This window comes from Crocodylus porosus, unplaced genomic scaffold (assembly GCF_001723895.1).
Source record: "Crocodylus porosus isolate Cpor-Errol unplaced genomic scaffold, CroPor_comp1, whole genome shotgun sequence".
NCBI lineage: Eukaryota > Metazoa > Chordata > Crocodylia > Crocodylidae > Crocodylus > Crocodylus porosus.
Window position 1 is genome coordinate 98,768,990 of NW_017728947.1, and position 7,154 is coordinate 98,776,143.

At 45.4% G+C, this 7,154-nt stretch overlaps 1 long non-coding RNA gene across 2 annotated transcripts in view; it reads left to right on the forward strand.

The window, feature by feature from the left end:
• Nucleotides 1–7,154, forward strand: part of LOC109321774 — an 81,266-nt gene that overhangs the window by 59,282 nt on the left and 14,830 nt on the right. The gene's annotated exons all lie outside the window — the stretch shown is intronic.

Genomic DNA, 7,154 nt, shown 5'->3' on the forward strand with positions numbered 1-7,154 from the left:
GCAAAAAGGAAGCTTATAAGAAGTGGAAACTTGGACAAATAACTAGGGAAGAATATAAGAGCATTGCTCAGGCATGCAGGGATGAAGTTAGGAAGCTGGTAGCAAAAGGAGGATCAGGGAAAGTGGGGGTCCCTTACTGAATGGGGGGGCAACCTTGTGACAGAGGATGCAGAACAGACTGAAGTACTCAATGCCTTCTTTGCCTCAGTCTTCCTGGGAAGGGTCAGCTCCCAGACTACTGCACCGGGCAGCACAGTTTGAGGAGGGGGTGAGCAGCCCTCAGTGATGAAAGAACAGGTTAGGAAATCTCATAAGGTTCAACAAGGACAAGTACCAAGGTCTTGCATTTAGGACGGAGCACACCCATGCACCAGTACAGGCTGGGGGCTGACTGGCTGGGCAGCAGCTCTACAGAAAAGGACCTGGGGTTGGACTAAATGACCTTCTGAAGTCCCTTCCAACCCTAATTTTTTATGATTCCATGAACTACCCATAATTCACTTTCAGTCTCCAATGCTAGGTTGAACCTGATGATGCTACTATCCATAGACCTATTTTGGTGACAGTATAAACATGGAAAGAACATCTATTAAAAATGGAAAGAACAAATTTTAAAAAACAGGTTTTGGAGTTGCAATTTAGCAAGTGGCCTCTTACTCCTGTAAAGGTTTCCTTCCCTAAGCCTGATGTTCTATGGAAAATATTCTCAATGGGTGCATCTACATGTTTGTTAATGTGCTGTATGTGCATTAAGTTTAGTACTTGGATAACCAAGTACTAAATCAACGCACAGTAACTGGTCCTACTGCATCATCGCACCAGCACAAGGGTTTTTACAGATGCTAACTGCACAGTAGCCTAATATTACTGTGCAGTAGCATATTAGCATGGGTTTTACCTGGCACACTACTGCACAGTGTTACTATGTTATGGGGAGTTTAGGGTTAGGGGCTGAAGCAGCCCCTACCTGCCCCTCGCACCCTGGAACTCCTGCGGACTAGTTCTGGCGCAGCATGTTCAGATCCTCTTCCCATCTGCTGTGAGGCCCCAAGGGCACTTTCTAGTCCATACCATAGGTACAGCCTCAAGTACTGTGTCCTTGCCTGTCTGTACAGTCAGTGTTACAGAGTCAGAAAACTCCTTTACGCTCCTCAGGAGAGAGAACAGGGTGGGGAATCCAGGGTATGTTACTTCTCTCAAATACAGCATGTTGCCTTGAATTGGATAACCCATTCTGCACAGAACCAATGCAGTCCCAGCCTGGCACTGAAAGAAGCTGCATGTGTTGCTGCTTTGGTTAATTGTATCATTTTGCAGTTGCCCTCCTGAGCGGCGCCCTGTGCTTTATAGTGTAATCACCAGGGATAAAAGCCCTGACAGAATACTGATGAGGTTTTGTGCATGCCTGGCACATCTCTAACAGCTGCTAATGCACATGGTAATAGTGGAAGGTAGAACACATTAAAAAAAGTTGTAGCAAGGAAATCGCGCTTAAACGGTAAGAAAAGTGTAGAATAAACCCCAAGGGCTGGATTGAAATGCTAAAGGTCTTAGTTGCATTGGGGGGGGGGGATGTAGAGCCATGGTCCTGGGATCGCTCTGGGAGCCAAGTGCATCCTGGAGCCCCCTGCGCACAGAAAAAGTGTTCCCCTTACTCCACCCCTTTGGAGCACAGCCATGCTGTCTCATGCATGGCCGGTTGGCTTGGATGGCCCCTATGGAGATGAGAGAGGGCCATAGTGCCAAAGGTGCTAATTTGCATCTCTAAAGACTCCTGACCTCAGGGATAACGAAGTAGTGGGTGCAGCAGGAAACATCAGCCACCCTCTGTGGCCTCTGCTTGCAGCTGCAGGAGAGTGTGGCCCCTGCTTCGTGGTTTATCTGCTGGCAGAGACAGACGGATCAGCTAGCAGATTGCAATGGACCCAAAAGGTGACGCACTGCTATCTGCATGCATCACACTGTACCCATCACACATGTTCTGCAACCCGGTGTGGCCATTCAGTATCTGTGTGTTGGATGTACAGGAGCTGGTGCACCGTTTCTGGATCCCTCTGGGGGAGAGATGTGCATTGCTCGGGTTTCTCTGTGTGTGGGGAAGTACTGCTCATGAAGATACTGACTGTTCATGAGCAAATGGTACAGTTAAGTGCTCAGCTTGAAGTTGAAATGCCCCAGTCCTTGAGAGATGGATAGCAGGACAGCCCTGACAGAGAAACCTGGAGCAGGGAGAAAGATGGCAGCACTGGGGAGTCTGGCAATGCTGAACAGTTGATTTGGAGAGCATTGTTGATAGTGGTTTTTAGAGACTGCTGTACAAGGGCTGTAAAGGTTAAAGCATGACCCTGTGATGCCACAGACTGGATGCTGTGTGCACTGCAGTTGGCTTTTGGACACTAGAGAGGAAGCATGTTTAGCCATGTCTCCTTTCCAGGGTGCAAATAGGAAGCCAGGCTCCTTCTCTTTGGTGTGAGACTTCCCTTGGGAGAACCTGGCACTCCAGGAAGAAAGGGGGCCCTGGTGAAAGGGAGACAAACCTGCAAGGGCTTCATATTGCTGACCTGAAGGGCCAGGTCACTTGGGGGGATGGCAGAGTGATTTCCCTTCTCTCCTCAGGATACTACTAACCCCTACTGACTGCAGTGGAAGCTACATTTACCTAGCAGGGAGAAAATTAGGTTCAGGGCCCCCGAGTCCCATAGTATCTGAGCACACAAAAAGAGGTTTAGGATGGAGAAAGGAAGAAGCATATTTACATCATTTCAATATTTCCTAGGGGCCTGACTAGATTCTCATATAAACTAGAGCCATCTGCGAGGCTGCTCTATCTTGCATTCATCGGCAGCATTTCAGAATAGCCAGGAGCCGTGCGCTCGGACAGTACTCCCTTGTAGTCGGCATACTACGGGACCTCTCTTTTCTCCCTTAACCCAAAAGGAACTGAGGGGAGGCAAGGGACGGCTGTTTTGCTGTCTCTACGCCTCGGGTAAATTCCAGTGACATCTACTGGGGAGATCAGCTGGATTTGCACCCTATATAGCTGACGACAGCCTGCATAGAAGGGCTGTAGGAGCTGGGGTGAGGGTGTCTATATTCCTAACCTACTCATTCCCATTGTTTTAGAAACCCAACAGTCCCTGCTGTTAGGGCGAAAAGTATATTCAGTTTGTAATTTTTTTTTTAAGTACATCTGTTTCTCTAGAACAGATCAGCGGTTCTCAGTCATTTCCTGCACACACACCTCTTCCTGTGCGAGTTCCAGGGCTCTAACTGAATTTCACCCCCTTCTCTGTGGCCTGCCAGGACTTCATTTGGGGTTGTGACCTCTTGTTTGGGAACCATTGGGACAGATGATAAGTTATCATTAATAATCACAGCAGCAAATAATAAACACTACCTTCAACCTCCATCAATTGGAATGAATAAAGGGGGAGAGAGTCACAGGACTGCTCAGTGTACCTAGTGTATGTATGTGTATAACTGAATAGCGAAACTGGATCATTCATTTTCCAGAACACAGCCCCAAACTGTTTTTTCTCACTGTTTATATCCACTGCCAATGGTAGAAAATGACTAGAGCTCTGACTATTGTATTCATGGAGTTACCAGTGTTTCCCAAATGCTTGGCTATCAAGCATAGCAAGCTGAGGGTTAAAGCCTTCCACGGTGCTTTGGGAGTCTCCCCCTCCCATCCTTCTGTTTAGGTGTATCTTCTTCCCTATCCCTTGGGGAAACAAAGAAAAAGACTTGAAGATAGAGAGATAGATTTTTTTTTTTTAAATTCAGCAACCTTCTGCTTTCAGAGAACAACTCCTTGCCTCACTGATTGCTGTGAGAAAGGCATTTCATCTCTTCAGTCAGTCTGGAGAGAGCTCTCTGCACTGGTCCAGAGCTCAGCTGTATGAATGGAGTCACAAATCAAACACTAAGAATGACGGACTCCTCCCTGGAATGGATGAATTGACAAACACCAAGTGGTTTCAGGCACTTGCACTCCCAACAAAATGCTGCCAGCTGAGTTGTCTGAGTTGGGATATACCTGCACGGCTCCAATGGCTGTTAGGGGGCCCCTATGGCTGAAATCAGGCACAGAGTTTTCAAAGTTTAAGAATAGCAGATCCCCAAAAACTCAGGCAGGTGAGTAGTTTCAGTGTCGCAGATTCCTGAGTCTCAGGCAGGTGACTCACTTGTGTTGCAGATTGTTGAACTTTTCATGTTGAGTCTCCTAATGGTTGAGGGTTTTCATAAAGCCCCGACAATGGATTCTTGCCATTAATGAAGAATTATACTTAAAAACTGAAAGCTGAGTTTCTAGTTCTTGTGATTTGGAGACAAGCTTGACAATTGGCCCATGCACACTGTAAAGGCTAAGAGAATAGACAAGAATTCAATGTCTTTTTTTAATTTCATGATTTCTAAACTAATCTCATGATATTGTGAGGCCGGGAATGCCATTATGTTAAGGTAATTAAGATGAGTTACCTTTGAAACAGATAGCAATTGAGCAATGTCCTAGGATTAGAAATTATGGAACATATTGGTCCACCACTACTATCATCGCATTCACATGTGCCCAGACCCTGTGCCCCCTTGTCTGGTGGCACAGTGCAGATAATGAGCATGTGCCTGTGAGGATGGCAAGTTCCAAGCTGTGCCCATGGAAAACTGAGTGCTAAAATTTGCTCCAAGGCAGAAGAGTACCCAATTGTTTCTCCTGGATGGTTTAATGTTGTTATTGCCATGAGAGTCCAGAGATAGGAGATAAACCTTTGATTGGCTTGTCAGCCTTCCCTTGAGGAAATTGCTGCTAACAAAGCTAATTAGCAGACAGAACCAGCAAGACCTAGAGCCTAGATATAAAAACCCACCAGGGAACCATTGTGAAGGGAGTCAGGGGTGTTTCTTTTTTATACCAGGCCCACAACTGGCTCTGAGCTCTACAGCAGTGGTCTCCAAAGTGGGGTGCGAGCACGATGATCCATTGGGGTGTGGGAAGAAAATATTAGAACTTCTATTTATATATATATATTTATATAAATATACATATATTGGGGGTGTGTACTCATACATTTTTTACTGATAGGGGTGCATAATCAAAAAAGTTTGGAGACCACTGATCTAGAAAGTCTGGGCTGTAGGAAGCTCACCCACTCTGGGCTGGCTGACATACGCCTCTTGTTCATGACTGAACTGTGCCTCAAGGAAATCTTTTTATGCTGACGATGAGAGGCTAAATACCTTTGCGTGTGCAGGAGGCATCACTTGTGGCTGGTGGGAATGGAGACAGGCACTGTGCATGCGCGTGCGAGGATAGCGATTGTGGTCTGTTTACCTATGGTACTTACACTGTCTTTGTCACTGCAGTATTGGATCATTTTGCAGTGTTTAATGCAGGTCTCCTCACAGCACCCCTCTGGGGAGCAGATGTGGTGCAGAAGCACAGAAAGAATAAGTGACTTGCCCAGTGTTGTACAGGATATTGGCAGGGTTTGAATTACACTTTAAGTCTTGAGGGAGTCTGCAAAAAAAATTGGGCTGCTCATCATGGTGCCCTGATAGAATTGGAGACCCCCAGGTTATGATTTTCAAATCTTACAGGGGGGCTCTTTTCTCTTATGGGGGGGTTGCCCCTGCCCAAGCTCCTTCACAACTCGAATCCTGGATATTAGTGGTAGAACAAGTACTTGAATTTAGTCCTAGGTTAGCATCCCAGCTACTGCACTATTTTTCCTAATGTACCTGTGCAGCTGTTCCTTCCTGGAGGGTTGGGTTTTTGATGTGGAAGTTTCTTTGCCCAGGGGCTGAAAATATTGGACCCATCCAAACTTCCTTGTTGTTCTAATACATCCTCCTTGAAATGCATTATCATCATGCAGTGAGCGCTGCTGCTTATACCAGACCAGGCAAGAGGCTTTCCTCCAGCACAGAGAGGTGTCTTTGTAAATTATTCACTGAAGGAAGCTGCAGTGCTCAGGAGTCTCTTGGAAGGACATCTTGCAGTATGAAGACTGAGATCAGCACGTCTGCCTGCAGCTGACCACAAGAGGCTTCTGCAAAAAGGGCCTCTGGTTGTATTAATTAGTCAGCGTTTCTGCTGTGTCAAAAAAAAAAATCAAGTAAAGAGCAGGTGATGCGTGCAAAACGCTCTAAGGAACATTGATGACCATGCAGATTTTTAGTTGCTCTGAGCCAGGAGAATTGTATTTCTCTAATGTCTGAGCTTGCCACATCAGATGTACTGTTTTTAGGATAATGTGTGGCTGGGTCTCCTTCTTCCAGCAGTGGCTGAAGGTTTAGCAGCTGAAGGCTTAGCAGTAACATGTTTAATATAAGAAAATATTTTAAGAGTTCTGGAGTTTGTAACCTTTTATCTAGCCACAATATTGATCTAGATGCAACTTCCTCCTACAGTATGCCCAGACCTGTATTTCCCCTCTTTGCTGAAGCTATAATAAATTACACTGGTAACCAGTCACATAACTAGGTGTGGGCAACTGGGACACCAGCTCTGGGTGCTGAGTTAGAGGGTATGCAAGAACCATAACTGTCACCACTGCTAGCTGGGTCCTGCCACTGCTACTCAGGGCACAGAACCTGTTTAATGTGAAGTTGTTATGTCTCTGCTGGTAACTTTTAGGATGTGGCTGTCTATCCCCTGTGAACTGGGCTGACATCACCCAATCACTTTGCTTTCTCTCCCGCACACACAGCCTAGCAAAACAGATGCTAAAGGAAAAAGGTGTGAAATAGGTGACTTTGGGAACGCTGACCTTGGCGCACTACAAGTTAAGCTAAAATATATAATGATACTCTAAACCATGCATGCAATGGATCATTATTCTTAAACATAATGTTAACGCATATTAAATGTCCTCGATAGGGGGGAAGAAAAATCTTTTCTCTTATAGAGAAGGAAATAAATGCCTTCATTTCCAATGTAATAAAATACAGTTAAGATTATGGAGCTCCCTGGCTAAATATAAATTTCACCTTGGCAATTAAGTATATTCTGGTAAACTATTTCAATAATGTATTCAAACTTCATACCAGAAAGTTACAACAGGAAACTCATTTAGAAGAGAATTGAATTTGAATAATAAACCAGTGAATCCCTTGGGGGGAAACGTTTTTCAGCTCATCTGGATCTCTGAGGA